Raw genomic sequence first — 21,293 nt, 5'->3', positions numbered from 1 at the left:
TTGTATGGACTGCGTTCGGAGCCTAACCAAGGAATGAACTAAGACTGTAAAGGACTTGGGGTAGGACAGACCCCCACCTGGTTAAGGCTCCCCGTTGTGCTGGTGATATGGACACCCGGTCACAGGCCACACTGTGACCTTAAGAACTCAATCTGTGCGTCGCTTGTATACTAATGTTTTATGGTCATGCATATTGTTCTTGTTACTGTTTAGTCCCGGAGTACTAAATTTTACTAGGGGGGAATGTGTCACCCTGGCCTGTATGCCACAAGTGTAATTAAAGCTGTGTCTGAGAGCAAGGGGGAGGTTCTCTAGTCAGGGGAACATTAGCATGCAATAAAAGCTGGTGCTGGGGGCAGGGTTAGAGGGAACTGGATGGCCTGTCTCAGCACTGAGACTTGTCCCAGAGTGGAGCAGGGACAAACAGTTGTATTGCACCTAAGAGGAAGTGTGGCAGGAGGAGAGCCACAAGCCAGAGACAAGAGGCGAAGTGAGCCTGTCTTGGCAGATAACGGACTTAATTTACCAGACTTTGGTGTCTGAGGCTGGGAGGATTCCACATCCCCCAGCAGATAACCAGCACGCAGGGGACTGTATATTCCTTCGCCTAAGAAGCCTGGAGGCCCTGCCACAACAGAAGGGACCAGCAAAGCCGTACAAGGCTGGGAGCAGAAAGGAACCCACGTCGCAGGTCATACAGGCGAGAATACACGGAGAGCTCGGAAACGTGGGCTGTTAGCCTATAAGGAGGAGATAGCCAGAAGGAGCGCAGAAAGCACGGTAGGCCTACACCCTCACCCTGACCAGGGCCAATTTACCCGTTGCTCTCAGACATCCAGGTCCCCTCCTAGCCAGGACTGTTTGTGGGTCAATTTACCTGTTCTAGTAAAGACCCTGGACTGCAACCTGTTGTCTGTGTGCTCCTTGCTCCTCCAGCACTATCAGCACTGGGACTCTCACTACCATCACTCCCACCATCCACTACACTGCCCTGGGGCCGCACTCTTCCCGTGGGGAGTCACACTATCCCAGCTGCATACATCATCAGCCCCAGCGGTCTGCCTAGCAGCGGCGGTTCCTAATGACCGCAAATCCACGGGTGGCGTAGTCGGACATAATCATCAGCACATAACGGACTACCACTGGCCTGACCACCCTGAGCCACGGAACCGGGTTGCCACTACTACTCCCACCTTTTCCCTATTGCCCGGATCCGAGTGCCCCACGGCCCAGGGGGCGAGTCAGCTGCACCCCTGACCGACCTCCTTAAGGGCACAAAATTAGTCATGGACAAATGGACATCGGAGGCGAAGACGGCCTTTAATGAACTGAAAGAGGCTCTGTGTAAGTAGCTGGTCCTGATTAACCCTGACTTTAAGAAGGAATTTGTACTCCAAACAGACGGCTCAGAAGTCGGATTAGGAGTGGTCCTCTCTCAAGAGATACCTAGAGAGGAGCATCCTGTTCTCTACCTGAGAAGGAAACTGTTGGCATGTGAGAAAAATTATTCCATTGTAGAAAAGGAATGCCTGGCCTGGTGGTGGACAAATTGCAATACGATCTCTTAGGGCGAGAATTCAAATTAGTGTCAGACCATGGCCCACTCAGGTGGATGAGGAAGGAAAAGAGGAAAAATTCTAGTGTTACCCCCTGGTTTCTAGCCTTGCAGGATTTCCACTTCCATGTATAACATAGAGCTGGGAGTCACATAGTAATGCTGATGCCCTCTCTAAATTCTTGTGTCTAGTGGTAGAAGGTGCCAAGCCGACGGCTATAGGCAAAGGGGGGGGTATGTAAGGTGGCTGTTAGACACCTAGTGGTTGGGAGATAAACTTGAAGTAATGCTTTAGTACTAAAAGGGGTTAAACGGCCATGACAGGTTGATTATGAGCAGTTGAACAGCTGCTCACCATATCTCCACTCCTGGGTGTGATTCACTGGGTAAATTGAGAGCTGTTTGTTTCAGACATGCTGAATATATGGAGGTTGCAGACCTCCTGGATTTTGTTACTTTGCCAAAGGACTAAGAAGCTGGACTGTAAGCCAGGCTTGGCTAACCAGTACTATTGTATGGACTTGTAACTTTATGTTTTACTTGCTGCTGGACAAAGGCTGTTTTTAAGTTTTTTTGTGATGTGGTTTACGAGGACTGAAATAAACCAGTCGGACTTTAAGTAGAAATGGTTCCTGTTATACCTCGGATCACTCCCAAGTGAGTAGCATTGTTACAATATATATGATATCTCACCACCTACTTGGTGGAAGTCCAGGAGCAGAATAATGATAGCATAGTGATGAGAACCGAAGGGTAGGCTACAAGGCCTGGAAAGGGGTTAAAAAAATTGATACCTCGATGCTCATCTGTCCCATAGACTGCAGTGGGACAGGTGATCAGTGAGGTGAATTAAAAAAAAATTTCTAACCCCTTTCCAGGCCTTCTATAATCCAGCAAAATGGCTGCTATGAATTTGAACAAACCAAATCACAAATAATTTGGAAACAGGAGAACTCAAATGCTTTTGCACAATTAGAGTGAATTGAATTGACTCTAACCGATTTTGCTCAAATATAATTGTCATAGAAGGTTACCTGACTTAGGCGAATTAAGATAACTTAAAGGGGTTTTCCCACGAATAAAAGTTCATTTAAAAAATTGTCTGTGTCTGACCGTGTACAGATCATACCACAACTCCTGGACAGGGGAAGAAGCAAAAGACAATACAGACATCACAGCAGGGGATCGCAGAGGATTCATTTTTGGGGGTAAAATATTGTTTAAAAACAGACAGTGAAATATTTTACCTCACAAAATGAATCCTCTGTGATCCCCTGCTGTGATGTCTGTATTGTTGTTTTGCTTCCTCCCCTGCTCAGTAGCTGTGGTATGTTCCATACATGGTCAGACGCAGACAATTTTTAAAATGAACTTTGTTTGTGGGAAAACCCCTTTAACATTGCACAAGCCATTGACCAATAAACAGATAAGTGTCAAATTGCACTTTTTTGTGGTGAGATATTCCAGTGTCATATTATCTGTGTTAAGGTAAACTTAACTCCATCTGTACATGTAATACACAAGTAACAATCCAATGTTTTGCCACTATGATTATCTGGAAAGCACTGGCACTGACCCCATGTCTCACTGGTATCCAGGCTGAGTGTAGGCCTCAATGCAGGGACGGAACTACCGCCAGTGCAGCCGGTTCATTGAACGGGGGCCCCGAGGGAGAGGGGGCCCCTCCAGCCTCCAGCAGGGCCGCCATCAGGGCATGACTGCCCTGACTCCAGTATGGGGCCCGGCCAGTAGGGGCCCCCTCGGAGCCCCGTTGGGGGCCCCCCTCTTGTGCATCTCTCGCCTCATGGGGCCCCCGGCCCCATGCTAAGCGCCGGGTCCGGGACATCTCGGCGCTGCGCTGCGCTGCCATGGCAGCGCCTTCATGATTCCCCTGACTTCCGGTCATGTGACGGCGCCGTCACATGGCCGGAAGTCAGGAGAACCTGGAGTCAGCGATTTGGACGAGCGCCAGGATTCTGCAGGGATCGCATGGGGGTAAGTATAACAAGTTTTATTTTTTTTTAAATACAATTAACTAGGAGTGGGGGAATGGGAGATGCACATGTGGGGGGGGGGGGGGTGAGAGATGCACATGTGGGGGGGGGTGAGAGATGCACATGTGGGGGGGTGAGAGATGCACATGTGGGGGAGGGGGATGAGAGAGGTGCACATGTGGGGGAGGGGGATGAGAGAGGTGCACATGTGGGGGAGGGGGATGCGAGAGGTGCACATGGGGGGGTGAGAGATGTGCACAACGGGGGGTGAGAGAGGTGCACATGGGGGGGTGGTGAGAGCTGCACATGTGGGGGGATGAGAGAGGGGCACATGTGGGGGAGGGGGAAGAGAGATGTGCACATGGGGGGGTGAGAGATGTGCACATGGGGGGGTGGTGAGAGCTGCACATGGGGGGGATGAGAGCTGCACATGGGGAGAGATGAGAGCTGCACATAGGGGGGTGAGAGCTGCACATGGGGGGTTTGAGAGCTGCACATGGGGGGGTTTGAGAGCTGCACATGGGGGGGTTTGAGAGCTGCACATGGGGGGGTGAGAGCTGCACATGGGGGAATTGGGAGAAAATGAGCTGCACATGGGGGAATTGGGAGTAGGGGGATAATGAGCTTCACATAATGAATGTGGGGTGGGGGAGAGTAAATGATGATGGGGTGGGGAGAGCACGGACATGACATAATGAATTGGGGCAGGGGGTGCATGTAAATAATGAATGCGGGGAGCAGGAAGTATAGAGTAGGGGGCGTTGCGGATGCAGGAGTGTAACTGGTAACAAATTGGCGGAAAGAGTAGAGGTTCTAATTAAATTATATACAGTACAGACCAAAAGTTTGGACACAACTTCTCATTTAAAGATTTTTCTGTATTTTCATGACTATGAAAATTGTACATTCACACTGAAGGCATCAAAACTATGAATTAACACATGTGGAATTATATACTTAACAAAAAAGTGTGAAACAACTGAAAATATGTCTTATATTCTAGGTTCTTCAAAGTAGCCACCTTTTGCTTTGATGACTGCTTTGCACACTCTTGGCATTCTCTTGATGAGCTTCAAGAGGTAGTCACTGGAAATGGTTTTCACTTCACAGGTGTGCCCTGTCAGGTTTATTAAGTGGGATTTCTTGCCTTATAAATGGGGTTGGGACCATCAGTTGTGTTGTGCAGAAGTCTGGTGGATACACAGCTGATAGTCCTACTGAATAGACTGTTAGAATTTTTATTATGGCAAGAAAAAAGCAGCTAAGTAAAGAAAAACGAGTGGCCATCATTACTTTAAGAAATGAAGGTCAGTCAGTTCGAAAAATTGGGAAAACTTTGAAAGTGTCCCCAAGTGCAGTTGCAAAAACCATCAAGAGCTACAAAGAAACTGGTTTACATGAGGACCGCCCCAGGAAAGGAAGACTAAGAGTCACCTCTGCTTCTGAGGATAAGTTTATCCAAGTCACCAGCCTCAGAAATCGCAGGTTAACAGCAGCTCAGATTAGAGACCAAGTCAATGCCACACAGAGTTCTAGCAGCAGACACATCTCTACAACAACTGTTAAGAGGAGACTTTGTGCAGCAGGCCTTCATGGTAAAATAGCTGCTAGGAAACCACTGCTAAGGACAGGCAACAAGCAGAAGAGACTTGTTTGGGCTAAAGAACACAAGGAATGGACATTAGACCAGTGGAAATTTGTGCTTTGGTCTGATGAGTCCAAATTTGAGATCTTTGGTTCCAACCACCGTGTCTTTGTGCGACGCAGAAAAGGTGAACGGATGGACTCTACATGCCTGGTTCCCACCGTGAAGCATGGAGGAGGAGGTGTGATGGTGTGGGGGTGCTTTGCTGGTGACACTGTTGGGGATTTATTCAAAATTGAAGGCATACTGAACCAGCATGGCTACCACAACATCTTGCAGCAGCATTAGGTTCCATCCGGTTTGCATTTAGTTGGACCATCATTTATTTTTCAACAGGACAATGACCCCAAACACACCTCCAGACTGTGTAAGGGCTATTTGACCAAGAAGGAGAGTGATGGGGTGCTACGCCAGATGACCTGGCCTCCACAGTCACCAGACCTGAACCCAATCGAGATGGTTTGGGGTGAGCTGGACCGCAGAGTGAAGGCAAAAGGGCCAACAAGTGCTAAGCATCTCTGGGAACTCCTTCAAGATTGTTGGAAGACCATTTCCGGTGACTACCTCTTGAAGCTCATCAAGAGAATGCCAAGAGTGTGCAAAGCAGTCATCAAAGCAAAAGGTGGCTACTTTGAAGAACCTAGAATATAAGACATATTTTCAGTTGTTTCACACTTTTTTGTTAAGTATATAATTCCACATGTGTTAATTCATAGTTTAGATGCCTTCAGTGTGAATGTACAATTTTTATAGTTATGAAAATATAGAAAAATCTTTAAATGAGAAGGTGTGTCCAAACTTTTGGTCTGTACTGTATTAAGTGCCTATTTACAGTTAATGGGGGCACCGTGGTGGATTACAATTTATATTTGGAATGGTAGGTGGCATAATAACAAACCATATATTGATGGTGGATGCACGTCTGTATTCAGCTGCGTAATGTAGAAGTTGGGGAATGTGCTCTAGATAACTGTGTTATTTTATGCAGAGACGAGTCCTGGCTGGAAGACGTGATCGCGGTCTGTGCTGGATGAAGGAGAAAAGCGTAGCTGAAGGACTTCACCTAGAGACGTCACCAGTGAGTCAATGAATTACATGTACACTTACACTATATACTATGTACCGGGCTCCTGTGTATAATGTCACTGGTGATCACTGTATTACCTGTACACTATATACAGAGCTCCTGTGTATAATGTCACTGGTGATCACTGTATTACCTGTACACTGACACTATATACAGAGCTCCTGTGTATAATGTCACTGATGATCACTAGATTACCTGGACACTTACATTATACATACCATGTATAGAGCTCCCGTGTATAATGACACTTATGGTAATATTAGTAATGTGGTGGTAATATGTGGTCTGGTCATGGTGTGGCAGTTTTTCTCCCTTCTGTGTGGTATTATTCGGTCACTATGTTGTGGTAATATGTGGTCTGGTCATGGTGTGGCGGTATTCCCTGTATGTGGTATTATTGGTCATTTAAAAAAAAAATGTATATGACACATTCCCTTAAAGAAAACTAAATAAACATATATCTAAAAAGAGTATTGGATATTTTAAGAAAATTTTAATAGGTTAGAGTAGGGCCGGGCCAGAAGAGTCTACCTTATCTTGGTGGCGGCTTTAAAAATCTTTTGGCCAAAACAAAAGCTGATGGCTATGTATGTGGCACCGTCACATGGCCGAACGTCAGGAGAACCTGATGGCAGCGACGTGGACGAGCGCCAGGATTCTACAGGGATCGCATGGGGGTAAGTATAACAAGTTTTAATTTTTTTAAATACAATTAATTAACTCGGAGTGGGGGGAATCAGAGATGCACATGGGGGGGGGTGAGAGATGCACATGGGGGGGGGGTGAGAGATGCACATGGGGGGATGAGAGATGCACATGGGGGGGTGTGAGAGATGCACATGTGGGGGGATGAGAGATGCACATGGGGGGGATGAGAGATGCACATGGGAGGGATGAGAGATGCACATGGGGGGGATGAGAGATGCACATGGGGGGGATGAGAGATGCACATGGGGGGGATGAGAGATGCACATGGGGGGGATGAGAGATGCAGATGGGGGGATGAGAGATGCAGATGGGGGGGATGAGAGATGCACATGGGGGAGATGAGAGATGCACATGGGGGGATGAGAGATGCACATGGGGGGGATGAGAGATGCACATGTGGGGGATGAGAGATGCACATGGGGGGGATGAGAGATGCACGGGGGGGTGAGAGATGCACGGGGGGGTGAGAGATGCACGGGGGGGATGAGAGATGCACGGGGGGATGAGAGATGCACGGGGGGGATGAGAGATGCACGGGGGGATGAGAGATGCACGGGGGGGTGAGCTGCACATGGGGGGGATGAGAGATGCACATGGGGGGGATGAGAGATGCAGATGGGGGGGATGAGAGATGCACATGGGGGGAGATGAGAGATGCACATGGGGGGGATGAGAGATGCACATGGGGGGGATGAGAGATGCACATGGGGGGGATGAGAGATGCACAGGGGTGGGATGAGAGATGCACATGGGGGGGATGAGAGATGCACATGGGGGGGATGAGAGATGTACGGGGGGGTGAGAGATGCACGGGGGGGTGAGAGATGCACGGGGGGGATGAGAGATGCACGGGGGGGGGATGAGAGATGCAAGGGGGGGATGAGAGATGCACGGGGGGATGAGAGATGCAAGGGGGGGTGAGCTGCACATGGGGGGGGATGAGAGCTGCATATGGGGGGGATGAGAGCTGCACATGGGGGGGATGAGAGCTGCACATGGGGGGGTGAGAGATGCACATGGGGGGTTATGTTTACATAACTTTGTTGCCTTATGAAGGGCAGGGGGGGGCCCCCAAAAATTTCTTGCACAGGGGCCCACTACAGTCTGTGTCCGCCCCTGCCTCAATGTATGATTTTTAGTGGCTTGACAGAAATAGAATGTAGCGGAACATAGAGGGATTGATTCAGGGGCAGACACTGACAGTGATGGGCCCCTGTGCAGGACTTGTGTCTGCCCCCCCCATCCCCTATCTAACCACACCCCCATTTAGGGATAATCGGATCACATATACAAGTCTATGGGTGTTGGTGAAACATCGGACTGCACTCAGATCTCATCCAAGTGCAGTTCTATGTACACGCACAGAGACAATGGAAAAGGTGTTCTTTGTCTTTTCCGCACCTGAGCTGCGATTCTCTCGTGCGAGAGAATCGGATCACAGTAAGATGACACTCGGATCAAACTCTGACAGAATTTGACCCAAGTGTCATTAGCATAATCAGCCCAATTCTCTTGCATGAGAGAACATATGGCCATGTGAGCAAACCCTAATAAGTATATTCACATTTAACACAATATAATAAAATATGCACATATCCATTTACATATTATTATTGTACATAGTACACACCACCATAACAAAAAACACTTTCTGATCATGATGGAGTTAAAAAGAAACAAAAAAATAAAGACGAGCACATTATATGTCCGTCCGTATGTAAAAAGCATGCCATACAAACAGTATACTGACCAATGCAAGTCAATGATGTATTTGACACGATCATTGTTATAGAGAAAAATTAAAATCCATAAGACATCTCCAGATAGGGGACATAACACCTTCACATTGAACATATGGGATTAATCATAATGAGGGAAGTGAGAAAGAACTAACACTTTAACCTTCCTTGAAGTAAGACTCCACATTGAACATATGGGATTAATTATAGCTGGGGAACAGAGAAACTAATTATAACTGTGAAAGTGAGAGAAAGCTGACACTTCAACCTCCATTGAAGTAGGAAAATCCTGCATTGACCAGACAATTGCCACAGGCAGTTTGTTCTGAGAGCCAAATACTAAGACTGGAATCCATTTATGAAGAGGTGGGGAAAGTACATGTCCCAGGCCAGAGCTTCTTCAGATCAAGCACTGTCCTGAGACGTTTTGGAGCCAGTAGTCAGTGATGAATATTGGGGTTCGCGTTGATCCAATATTTCTGGGAGATATACTTTTGACTTCGTAGCAAAGGGACAAACTTCACGCATTTACTCACATCACCGTAAGGCCATTCTAACCCCTGCAACTTAATATCGACCTGATGGATGGTGCTATCCATGTCATGTTTCATCTCTAAGGACAGGTAAAATCGTGATAAAAAACATAATGACAATATCTACTGCCTCCAGGGGCAAAGATATTCTGAAATTTAGGGATGTCATAAAAGTCTAAAAGACCTAGCACATCCCACAACCAGCCTCTACATTGATCTAATAAAAAACAGAGTTTGAGTTTCTGTCATTTTGTCAGTCCTGGAAGGTATAGCTTGCTGCGGTTCTGTCCGTTTTCCTAAGGAGTACCTCCCTCCGCTAAGCTCTGAGCCATTTCCGTGACACAGGTCTAGTCATTTTCTTTTGTTATCCCTTTTATTTCATGTCATTTTATATACTGTATTATTTTGTTCCCATTTGTATCATCTTTATACATTTTTTTATAAACACTGTCTACCTTTCTGGATTAAATATATAAAATGTTATAACTCTGTTCCTCTTTATTTTGTTTTTTATTGGTGATGTATAAAAATCTGGCCACTGCATTGTAGCTGTATAAGAGGGCCTCTGCAGATTCCTTATAGTGGCTATGAGTGATATTTACATTGAGCCACTAAGCACTATTGTCTATCCCTCCCTAGCAACCCGCCTCTCACCCACCTTGAAGGATGGTATCCACAGCACACAGAGCTCCACTTCCCCCACAGGGCCGTCCAGATGGAGAGAGAGAGTCCACACACCATGTGACTCTCTCGCTGCGGTGCTGTGACACCCCAGCATCCTAGAACCAATAACATCAACCTCTTTCTGCGAGGTAAAACATTTCACTGACTGTTTTTAAACAATGTTTTACCTAAAAGAATGAATCTGCTGTGATCCCGTGCTGTAATGTCTGTATACTCATTTGCTTCCTCCACCGGTGTCGGAGATGTGGTATGATCACTAGAGATGAGCGGTGTTCGACTCGAACTGTTCGCCAATCTCAAATTCGAGCTGTTTTGGGCGGTGTTCGAGCCGTTCGGCGAACACGAACGATTTGAGAAAAATTCGGCTGTTCAAGGTTATGTTCGATAACTGTTCGTGCACCAAAATCATAACTGGATTTTTTCTCAGTAATGATGAAAATTAATGTTAATACGCAGTTTGAGTGTACAGCGGGGCGGGGGGAGGGGCAGGGGATGGATCTCTGCAGGAACAATGAAGATCTCCATTTTTTTTTCTCTTTCCCGCATTTACAGTGGGGAGGTGCAATCTGTCAGCCTATCAGCAGCGCACACACGGAGCGAAGTGCTTTTATTCACACAAGCAAGGGCATGTGTCATTGGCAGTGTATGTCACATGTCCTTGCCCTATAAGACCCAGCCATTTTCCCCGTCGCCACCATTTTCTCACTGCTGCAGCTGCGTGTTAGACGGCACCGCTGTTGCTGTGTGCGCTATACCTTGTTAATTTCAAGCCAATTTTCGCACAAATATACAGATAGCTTGGGAGTAGGGAATAGTTGTGATTGCAGTCCTTTTAAGGACTAGGTTACAGCATTTCCTACGACTTTTATCAGGCAGGTCTGTGCTCTTAAATAGATAGGTTGTGGGAGTAAAGACTAATTGTAATTGCAGTCCTTTTCAGGACTAGGTTACATCAGTTCCTATCAGTTTTTGCCAGGCAGGTCTGTGCCAGTGCTGTGCAAGTTTTTTTCACAGCATTTGGCTGAATCTAGCAAAGCTAATCCTTTTTGGCCTATTGCAGAGTGTGTTAGTCAGTGGAGTAGCCTATCTGTGTTGCAAGATATACCACCTGTGTATAGAATACCAATTTTTTTACTGCACCTAGTGAAGTAAAATCTTTTGGGCATAGCATCATTCTATTAGTCCATCTATACTGACCTCCATCAGGTTGCAAATTGAATATAATTTTTTTCTGCATCTAGCTCTGAAAAAATATTTGGGCTTCTAGCAGTGTGTGGGACTTGTTCTATTAGTCCATCTATACTGACCTCCATCAGGTTGCAAATTCAAAATAATTTTTTGTCTGCATCTAGCTCTGAAAAAATATTTGGCCTTCTAGCAGTGTGTGGGACTTGTTCTATTAGTCCATCTATACTGACCTCCATCAGGTTGCAAATTAAAAATAATTTTTTGTCTGCATCTAGCTCTGAAAAAATATTTGGCCTTCTAGCAGTGTGTGGGACTTGTTCTATTAGTCCATCTATACTGACCTCCATCAGGTTGCAAACTGAATATATTTTTTTTCTGCATCTACCTCTGAAAAAATATTTGAGCTTCTAGCTGTGTGTGGGACTTGTTCTATTAGTCCATCTATACTGACCTCTATCAGGTTACAAATTGAATATAATTTTTTTCTGCATCTAGCTCTGAAAAAATATTTGGGCTTCTAGCAGTGTGTTGGACTTGTTCTATTAGTTCATCTATACTGACCTCCATCAGGTTGCAAATTAAAAATAATTTTTTGTCTGCATCTAGCTCTGAAAAAATATTTGGCCTTCTAGCAGTGTGTGGGACTTGTTCTATTAGTCCATCTATACTGACCTCCATCAGGTTGCAAATTAAAAATAATTTTTTGTCTGCATCTAGCTCTGAAAAAATATTTGGCCTTCTAGCAGTGTGTGGGACTTGTTCTATTAGTCCATCTATACTGACCTCCATCAGGTTGCAAACTGAATATATTTTTTTCTGCATCTACTTCTGAAAAAATATTTGGTCTTCTAGCTGTGTGTGGGACTTGTTCTATTAGTCCATCTATACTGACCTCCATCAGGTTGCAAACTGAATATATTTTTTTTCTGCATCTACCTCTGAAAAAATATTTGGGCTTCTAGCTGTGTGTGGGACTTGTTCTATTAGTCCATCTATACTGAACTCCATCAGGTTGCAAACTGAATATAATTTTTTCTGCATCTACCTCTAAAAAATATTTGGGCTTCTAGCAGCGTGTGGGACTTGGTCTATTAGTCCATCTATTCTGACCTCCATCAGGTTGCAAACTGAATATAATTTTTTTCTGCATCTAGCTCTGAAAAAATATTTGGCCTTCTAGCAGTGTGTGGGACTTGTTCTATTAGTCTATCTATACTGACCTCCATCAGGTTGCAAACTGAATATAATTTTTTTCTGCATCTACCTCTGAAAAAATATTTGGGCTTCTAGCCGTGTGTGGGACTTGTTCTATTAGTCCATCTATACTGACCTCCATCAGGTTGCAAACTGAATATAATTTTTTTCTGCATCTACCTCTGAAAAAATATTTGGGCTTCAAGCTGTGTGTGGGACTTGTTCTATTAGTCCATCTATACTGACCACCATCAGGTTGCAAACTGAATATAATTTTTTTCTGCATCTACCTCTGAAAAAATATTTGGGCTTCTAGCTGTGTGTGGGACTTGTTCTATTAGTCCATCTATACTGACCTCCATCAGGTTGCAAACTGAATATAATTTTTTTCCGCATCTAGCTCTGAAAAAATATTTGGCCTTCTAGCAGTGTGTTGGACTTGTTCTATTAGTTCACCTATACTGACCTCCATCAGGTTGCAAATTCAAAATAATTTTTTGTCTGCATCTAGCTCTGAAAAAATATTTGGCCTTCTAGCAGTGTGTGGGACTTTCTCTATTAGTCCATCTATACTGACCTCCATCAGGTTGCAAATTAAAAATAATTTTTTGTCTGCATCTAGCTCTGAAAAAATATTTGGCCTTCTAGCAGGGTGTGGGACTTGTTCTATTAGTCCATCTATACTGACCTCCATCAGGTTGCAAACTGAATATATTTTTTTTCTGCATCTACCTCTGAAAAAATATTTGGGCTTCTAGCTGTGTGTGGGACTTGTTCTATTAGTCCATCTATACTGACCTCCATCAGGTTGCAAACTGAATATAATTTTTTTCTGCATCTACCTCTGAAAAAATATTTGGGCTTCTAGCTGTGTGTGGGACTTGTTCTATTAGTCCATCTATACTGACCTCCATCAGGTTGCAAATTGAATATAATTTTTTTCTGCATCTAGATCTGAAAAAATATTTGGCTTTCTAGCAGTGTGTGGGACTTGTTCTATTAGTCCATCTATACTGACCTCCATCAGGTTGCAAATTGAATATAATTTTTTTTTGCATCTAGCTCTGAAAAAATATTGGCAGCTCCCAAATCTCCAGCTGCCCGTCTGAGTATGAGGTAGAACAGATGGTTGAGTCTGCAGAGCTGTTTACTCATACTATAGCCTGGGAATCAGAGGTCGACTCCAGCGCTTCTGTGAATCCAGACGAGGAAATGATCTGCACTGATGCCCAGAATCTTTATGAGTCGGATCCAGGACCAGACGCAGAAGGTTCTGACCATAATGTAGACCCTCATTCCCAAACTGTAACTCCTGTTGGTGGAGACAATGAGGAAGACGATGATGAGACTCAAATACCTGATTGGAGCGACAACTTTAGTTTTTTGTCAGAGCAGGAACAGGTTGGCTCTGAGGACGACGGGTGTGATAACGCACAGGGTGATGATGATGAGGTTGGAGATCCCACTTACTGTCAACCCACAGTCAGCCAAGAGATGAGGTCAGCAGAGGAGGTGGAGGAGGATGCTAGTGACGACGAGGTCAGGTTGCGCCTTCCTGGACAGAGACGTAGTACTGGAAGCACGTCAACAACTGCATCCTCAAACACAACTCTGCCTCTCACCACAAGTCGTGGTGGCTCTTCAGGTCGCATGGGTGCTAAGCCTTGCATAGCCTGGGCATTTTTTCAGATCGATAAAGATGACCCAACTCGTGTTATCTGTAACATTTGTCAGCAAAAGCTAAGTAGAGGCCAAAAAATACATAGTTTGAGTACTTCATGCATGAACCGGCACATGGACATGAAGCATAAGTTGCAGTGGGAAGCTCACTGTGCTACAATGCGGCCTAGCCGACCGGTCCAACCACCGTCTGCCATATCTTGTGCATCCGCGGCCTCTTCATCCTCTGTGACTGGGGGGACAGCAGTCACACCTGTTTTGGGGCGCAGACCTGCCACCTCTTTACCCGCAACAGCCAGCGTGATTGGCAAGTCATCATTTTCTTTGGAGGTGGTAACACCAGCTGGTGTTGAGCGCTGTCCGACATCGATAGCACCACCTTTGGATCAAGGCAACCTAACATGTCCGCTGGCATCTTCCTCACAGACCGGCAGTTTGCCGGGGACACCCTTATCAACCCCGTCTAAGCACAATAGCCAGCCCTCGGTCCCTCAGATGTGGACAAGTAAAAGACCATTTCCTCCTAGCCATGAGAAAGCTAAGAGGTTGAATTTCACCATCTGCAAGCTCTTGGCTACAGAAATGCTGCCTTTCCGCCTGGTGGACACAGAGGATTTTCGAGACCTTATGTCCGTCGCAGTGCCCCAGTACCAGATGCCCAGTCGGCACTACTTCTCAAAGAAAGGTGTGCCTGCGCTCCACCAGCATGTCGCACACAACATCACCGCTTCTTTGAGAAACTCTGTGTGTGACAGGGTGCATTTCACCACAGACACTTGGACGAGTAGGCATGGACAGGGGTGTTACATGTCGCTGACTGGGCACTGGGTAACTATGGTGACAGCAGGACAAGGGGCTGCTGTCCAAGTCTTGCCGTCCCCACGAGTTGTGCGTCAATCCTCTTTATCTCAAAGTTCCTCCACTGCTTCTGCCTCCTCAACCTTCTCTCGGTCCTCCACCTGCACCCAAAGCCTTTCTGGTCATGCCACAAGCTTTCTAACTGCGCAGAAGGGATCCTGCACACCTCCTTACTATGCTGACAGTAGGGCTCAACGTCATCAGGCGGTTTTTACTTTGAAATGTCTGGGAAATGTGAGTCACACAGCTGAGGAGTTGTGGTCAGCTCTGGAGAACCAATTTCATGAATGGTTGTCTCCAATGGACCTGAAACCAGGGAAGGCCGTGTGCGACAATGCTGCAAACCTGGGTGCGGCCCTTCGCCGGGAAAATGTCACACACGTGCCTTGTATGGCTCACGTGTTCAACCTGGTTGTCCAGCAATTTTTAGCCCACTATCCCGGACTAGATGGCCTTCTGCAGAGGGCACGGTCGCTGTGTGCTCACTTCCGCCGTTTGCATCCCGCAGCTCAGCGACTTACATCTCTACAGAAGTCGTTGGGCCTGCCACTTCACCGGCTAAAATGCGATGTGCCTACCCGGTGGAATTCAATTCTGCACATGTTGCAGCGACTGTGGCAGCACCGACAAGCCCTGGTGCAATACGTTCTGACATATAGCCTGGGCCAACGAGATCCAGAGGTGGGGCAAATCACGCTGGAGGAGTGGTCTCAGATCAGGGACCTATGCACCCTTCTGCACAGTTTTGAAATGGCGACGAAGATGTTTAGTGCTGACGATGCCATTATCAGCATGACTATTCCGGTGATTTACATGCTGGAGCACATGTTAAACAGAAATCGGAGTCAGGTGGTGGCACAAGAGGAGGAGGAGGAAGTAGAGGAGGAGGAGTTGCATGCGGAAGGGCTAACATCTGCAAGGTCCAGACGGTCGGCAGCACCAAGGCGGCAGGCATGTGAGGGTGGGGGAGATGGTTTTACCAGGGCGCATGGTAGCAGCCAAACTAGTGAGGAAGGTGCAGGAGCCCAGGAAGAAGTGGAGGACGAACTGATGGAAGACTCATCAGATGAGGGAGACCTTGATCACATTTTTGTTGTGCGAGGTTGGGGGGAGAGGACAGAGGAAGGAAGCATGATTGTTACCTCGCCGCCAACACAACAGGGACTTGGTGCTCCTGGATGCGCAACACACATGAGTGCCTTCTTGCTGCACTACCTGCAACATGACCCTCGAATTGTGAGAATTAGAAATAATCCTGACTACTGGGTTGCCACACTGTTAGATCCCCGGTACAAAAGTAAATTTGCAGAAATTATTCCTGCCATAGAAAGGGATGCACGCATGCAGGAGTATCAGCAGAGACTGTTGCAGAATCTTACATGCGCTTTTCCACAAAACACCAGTGGTGCACGTAGTGAATCTCACAGTTCCAACTTGCCAACCGTGTGACCGTCGAGTGTTCAGCACTCAAACCGTAACAGAACCACAGTATCTGCTGGTAACATCAATTTTGCGGAATCATTTCACCACTTTTTTAGCCCATCCTTTGCAAGGCCACAGGAGACAAGAAGTCTGACACATAGTCAACGCCTAGAGACGATGGTACAGGAGTATCTCCAAGTAAACATTGAAGCCATGACTGTGTCACTGGACCCTTGCTCTTTTTGGGCTTCCAATCTGGATAAATGGCCGGAGCTAGCCACTTATGCCTTGGATATCTTGTCATGCCCCGCAGCCAGCGTTCTGTCTGAACGTGTGTTCAGCGCTGCTGGTGGTGTGCTGACAGATAAGCGGACACGGCTCTCCACTGATAATGTAGACAGACTCACATTCATAAAGATGAACAAATCATGGATCCGAAACGACTTTTCTACCCCTGTGTCATCCTGGGGAGAGTAAAAGCTTGATGATTGGTTAAAATCACCTCACCAACCGTTTTAAGCTTTCAAATTACTAATCATGTTTATCTGTATCTTGGCTGGAAAATAATTTGGGCTTTGTAGCAGTGTGCAGCACTGATTCTATTAGGCCATCTATAATAAGCTCCACCAGATTTAAAATTACTAATCATGTTTATCTGTATCTTGGCTGGAAAATAATTTGGGCTTTGTAGCAGTGTGCAGCACTGATTCTATTAGGCCATCTATACTAAGCTCCAACAGATTTAAAATTAATAATAATTTTTAGCTGCATCTAGCCCGGAAAATAATTTTGGGGCTCCGAGATGCGCAAGACACATAAGTGCCTTCTTGCTGCACTACCTGCAACATGACCCTCATATTGTCAGAATTCGAAGTAATCCTGACTACTGGGTTGCCACACTCTTAGATCCCCCAAACTTTTCGATCAACCTTTTCATTTTAATAAAGACCAAAAAAATGGTCATTTTTGAAATTATAAGCATTAGCAGGTTATTAGAAACTGAAATCAAACAGTTTTCAACTCAAAACTTTATCCTAGGTGATGTTACATTTTCACATAGGACCCCTTGTTCGAAAGGAGCTTCTGAACTCTCTCGTCCATTGAATTTGTCAGGTTTTGGATGGTTTCTGCTTCAATTGTTTTGCATGAGGACAGAATACCCTCCCAGAGCTGTTGCTTAGATGTGAGCTGCCTTCCGCCATCATAGACACTCCTTTTGATGATGCTCCAGAGGTTCTGAATGGGGTAGAGGTCAGGGGAGCATGGGGGTCACACCATAAGTTTGTCTCCTTTTATGCCCATATCAGCCAGAGATGCAGATGTTTTATGTGCAGCATGAGATGGTGCATTATCATGCATAAAAATGATCTTGCTGTGGAATACACGGTTCTTCTTCTTGAACCATGGCAGGAAGTGCTGTTTGAGAAACTCCACATTATGGAGTTCATCTTTACCCCCTCAGGGATCCTAAAGGGGCCGACAATCTCTCTCCCCATGATTCCAGCCCAAAACATTACTCCATCTCCTCCTTGTTGGCGCTGTAGCCGTGTTTGCGTCGGGTGTCCATCAACCAGTCATCCTCCACTCCATCCATCTGGACCATCGAGCGTTGCATGGCACTCATCCGTGAACAAAACAGTTTTGAAATCAGTCTTCATGTAATGTTTGGCCCACTGGAGCCGTTTCTGCTTGTGTGAAGTGGATAGAGGAGGTCGACAGGATGGCGTATGCACAGCTGCAAACCTCTGAAGGACCCTGCATCTTGTTGTTCGGGGGACGTTGGAGGCACCAGCAGCTTCAAAAACTTGTCTGCTGCTATGACAAGGCTTTTTTGCCGCTGCTCTTTTAACCTGACGTAATTGCCTGTAGGAAAGAGTCCTCAATTTGCCCTTATCAGCACGCACACATGTGTACTGTGAATCAGCTACATACTTCTTGATTGCCAAGACACTTCATCCTGATCATCACACAATGTTGATTGTAGTCATGCCTTGACCTAAACACTCCACAATTTGTTGCTTCTCAGCAGCCGACACATCCTTTTTCTTTCCTATTTTGGCAGAAAATGTAGGCTGCTTAATAATGTGGGATAGCCTTTTTAAGTAGTCTTGCCTTTCATTGGACACACCTGCCAAACTAATTAGCACAGGTGTCTGCAATTGCTTACAGTGATATAAAGAGCCCTGACACACATCACCATCAATGAGTTTAACTGACAAACAAACAAATTCTTCCCTTATCACTCCTAAACACTTTTTGCATAATAATTTGGAACACAGTGTACATGTGCTTTTCCAAAAAAAAAACAGTGGTTCACGTAGTGAATCTTACAGTTCTAACTTGCCAACCGTGGTCTGTATGGAGTTGTTCAATAAAGGGCCCAAAATTAAGATAACATAGATGGGAGAGGTCTCTATGAATAGGAATTCCTAAGTATTTGATACCCTGTGAGGGCCAGGCAAAGGGAAAGTTGGACTGGATGGAATCCTGTATGGATTTGGGGAGGGAGACATCGAGGGCCTCAGACTTTGCTGCATTGATTTTAAAATTTGACCATGTAACAAAGTGATATATTTCAGCCATAACAGCATGGATGGATATATGTGATTGAGTGATATATACTAGGACATCATCAGCAAATAGAGAGCACTTGTACTCGGTGCCTCCCACCTCAATCCACCTAATATTGGGGTTATGGCGAATTGATGAGAGCAGGTGCTCCGTCACTAGGATGTATAAGAGAGGGGACAGAGGACATCCCTGCCTTGTCCCATTGGTGATTGTGATTGGTGATTGTGATTGGTGATTGTGAAAGGTGATGAAAATGTTCTGATGCACCCCCTGGGCCTTGGGACACCCGGAGCCGGACCCTTTTTGGTGGATGCTGGTGGTTGTAGTCTCCGTGGCGGCGACCCGGTTCCGTGGCTCAGGGCGGTCAAACCAGTGGCGGAACTATTTATGTGGTTTTGATATTTAAATGTCCGACTACGCCACCCGTGGATTGCGGTCAGATTGAACCGCCGCTGCAGGGCAGACCGCTGAGGCTGGTGTTGTGGGTGCAGCAGAGCGTAGCATAACTCCCCACGGGAGGAGTATAGCCTCAGGGCAGTGTATGCGGAGGATGGGGTGATGGTGCAGGGCAGCAGCAGTAACGACACGGAGTCAGTGATGCAGTCCAGGGCCTTTACTCACAGTTCTTATTATCCAGACCACGTCTGCAGGTAATGGCTGCCCACGTCGTACTGTGCTCACCAGGTGAGGGGCTCAGACAACTCCCAGATAACTTTGGAGCGCTTCACAGGACCCCCTTTGTGTGTCCTTTGTCTGGCCTTTCTTACCAACCCTTCTGTCCGGCTGCCTCGGGCCTCCTCTTGGTAAACTTGGAGCCAGTTTCCCTGACCCTATGTGGTGCCTTCCTAGCGGGTGTAGCGAGGGGCTGCGCCACATAAAATGTCACAGCCTCCGGTTTCTAGCTGAGGGTCGTTTCCTGCCTCCACTAGTTTCGGGGACCGGTCTCCCCCTTTGGCCTGACCCCTCCACGCAGGTGGATTCGGGCGTGCGGTCGCGACTCACCCATCCGCACCCCTGGGATCCCTTCGTTCCTCGTTCCTGGAGCCTTCTCCGCTCCTCTTCCTTCCTTCTCCCTCTTCCAGGCCTTGGCCTCTGTTACTAGGCCCGCCTCCGGAGCAGAGCTCATGCAGAGCCCCTGCTCCCTGTCACTTCTGCTCAGACTTCTCTGCACTGAACTAAGATGGTGCCCACCTTTTATACTCCCTTCTCAATGCACCCAGGAACTGCTTCCTCCCTGCTCCTGCACTACAGGGTTCCCCTTCCTCAGTGTTCCCTCCCCCCACTCCAGCCAGGGACAGGGACTGTCGTGCCCATCTCAGGGGCATATTGGTCGCCCTGCCCCACGGCAATGTGGTGTAATGCATGCAGGTGTCGGGTCCTGATCCACACTCCATCCTTACCTGAGAGTGAGATATCACACGTCTGGGTGAGGTGCAATACCTCTGTAGCAACCGAGCCCTCAGGGTGCTACAGTTCCATTTATCTTCAGCCTAGGTGATGTATTGCGATACAGGGCCGTGTTTTGGCTATAAAAGGGTCCCCTAGACCCCTACCACAAGCTTTTTAAGAGAATCATATATGGCGTGCCAGGAGACTCTATGGAATGCTTTCTCAGCATCCAACGAGAGTATCTAATTACATTTTTAACTGCATCTAGCCCAGGAAATACTTTGTGCCTAGTAGCAGTGTCTGCTAGTCAGCGGATTATCCCGGCTGTTAAGCAAGCTACACCACCTGTAGTTTGGACACTTAATTTTTTCAAAGGAAATGCTTCGGGACCACAGGATACTCAGTGAAGAGCATCAGGAGGCACCCCAAGGCATAGGGGCTGGGACTGGCAGTAGGATGCCTTGCGGGGGACAGCCGAGCTCGATCCTTATAAAAGCTTTTTAACTGCAGCAGCTTTAGTGGATGCTACTGGAGCTGGAATTACGCAGCTGCTGGCATGAGACTTGCCCTCCAATAGATCCTTGTAAATGGATTTAAAGTATATTCATTCAAATTAGAGAGACAATTTAAATTAAAAAACTTAGAGCTGCCTCCACCACAGGGGGGCTCGCTCGACCCACCAGCGGACAGGCACCAGTATTGGGAGAGGGGGGCTGGCCGTCAGGGTTCACCACGGCTCTGGCACAAACCCGGCGACACGGAGTTGGCACGGGCAGGAGCGGACTGGCCGTGTCGGCTTCTCACTTTTTGGATTTTAGAAGGGCATGACATGCCTATATCTGTGTCTCCCCCTCCTTTTACTCCTCCATCTCTTTTCTTTTCGCATGACTATATGTACTTGTCACTTTTCCATGTGTTAGTTGTGTCTTCTGAGCAGTTTGTCAGCTTTTGGACACCTTTGAAGGTGTTTTCTATGTGTTTCTATGTGTTTTTGTTTGCCTGCCATTGGTTTTAACGGTGTTCGAAGGTGTTCAACGAACAGTTCG

This window comes from Phyllobates terribilis, unplaced genomic scaffold, assembly GCF_046119375.1.
Source record: "Phyllobates terribilis strain yellow unplaced genomic scaffold, ASM4611937v1 Scaffold_5__5_contigs__length_657084704, whole genome shotgun sequence".
NCBI classification, from domain to species: Eukaryota; Metazoa; Chordata; class Amphibia; order Anura; family Dendrobatidae; genus Phyllobates; species Phyllobates terribilis.
The sequence above is the reverse complement of the archived record's forward strand: the minus strand, read 5'-3'. Positions refer to the sequence as shown.